The 1,443-nt window shown below is 51.8% G+C and overlaps 1 pseudogene; it reads left to right on the plus strand.

Annotated features, from left to right (window-relative positions):
* The first annotated feature begins 219 nt into the window (after nucleotides 1-219).
* LOC149356342 (dnaJ homolog subfamily B member 1 pseudogene) lies at nucleotides 220-956 on the plus strand (annotated as a pseudogene).
* The last annotated feature ends 487 nt before the right edge of the window (nucleotides 957-1,443 follow it).

Here is a 1,443-nt window from a genome sequence, read left to right on the forward strand (position 1 = left end):
GTCATCGGACGCCGGTAGAGCGTTCTCACAATATTTTGCAACAGCACTGAGCAGAGCACAGCCGACTGACCCTAGAGCTGAGCAGAAGACGACGAAGTCCGGCGCGCGACAAAGGACGAAGACAGACTGCAAAGGGGCTCATGAAGAAGAAGAGGCGTCTCTTCTTCACGCTTCCCGCCTACCTCTTGTGCTTCCGAGCCCAGTGAATGAGAGCGGAACATGGTCAAGGACTACTACCAAGTGCTCGGGGTAGACAGGAGCGCAGGCGACGAGGACATCAAAAGGGCCTTCCGGAGGCTGGCGCTCAGATACCATCCCGACAAGAACAAGGCTCCCGACGCGGAGGAGAAATTCAAGGAGATAAACGAGGCTTACGGTGCCTTGACTGACCGAAAAAAGCGCGAGGCCTACTACAGCTCAGGCGGCGACGGCTACCGGAGCGGATTCTCTTCCAACAGCGGCAGTCACTTCGGACCGGAGACATCCTCCTTCAGTCATCGCTTCAGTCACGGCTGCTCGAAGAAGGTGAAGATCGGTTGGAACATCGAGGCACCGGACGGCCACATCGTGAGGCGCGATGAGAAGCTCGTCCGGTTCAACGTGAAGCCTGGAGTGCCTTCCGGGACCAGGCTGGTCTTCCCATGCCCAGGAGAAAGGACGTCAACGGGCTCCCCCCGGCTATTGCCTTCGTGATTCGCGTAAAGGAGCACCCCCTGTTCAAGAGGGACGGAGCAGACATCCAGTACACCGCATATCTAACACCCTGGCAGGCTCGGTGGAGCTCGAGGATTGACATACCTACCTTGACGGCGGGTACGATCTCACTGCGCTTGAAAGGACCTGTGAGGTCTGGAACAGTGAGACGCTTCGGGGGACAGGGCTTGCCTTTCCATGGATACCCCAAGACGCGTGGCGATCTCATCGTCGTATTCCGGGTGCTCTCTCCCGCCGTCTAACTAAACACCAAGAAGAGAGGCTGCAGATGGTGCTAGAGCCTTGCGCATGGACGGACATGACACAACGAAGAGATACCAGGAACCTCCAGCGATCCAGTATTAAACTCTAGACCAATATCTTTGATTCCGGTTTCTTCGAAGGGGTTTGAAAAAGTCATCTTTTCCGGTCTATCGAATTTTTTTAGCACGAAAGGAATCTTGTCTGATGCTAAATTTGATTTTCGAAAAGACAAGTCAACCAAAACAGCTTTGTTAACACTGAAGGAAACTATACTGCGAAACATCGAAACAGGAATTTTTACTCGAGGACTTTTTATTGATTTCAGCAAGGCTCTCGATTCCCTTAGCCATAAAGTTTTAACTAACAAACTTTTCCAAAATGGAGTCCGTGGGATACCTCTTAACCTCATGAAGTCATACTTGAATAATCGGCAACCATCTGTTTATATAGGGAGTCATCAGTCTTCTTTTTTACCAATAGAAAGTG

The sequence above is a fragment of the Amblyomma mixtum genome, chromosome 3, assembly GCF_055824585.1.
Source record: "Amblyomma mixtum isolate Tamu chromosome 3, ASM5582458v1, whole genome shotgun sequence".
Lineage (NCBI taxonomy): Eukaryota > Metazoa > Arthropoda > Arachnida > Ixodida > Ixodidae > Amblyomma > Amblyomma mixtum.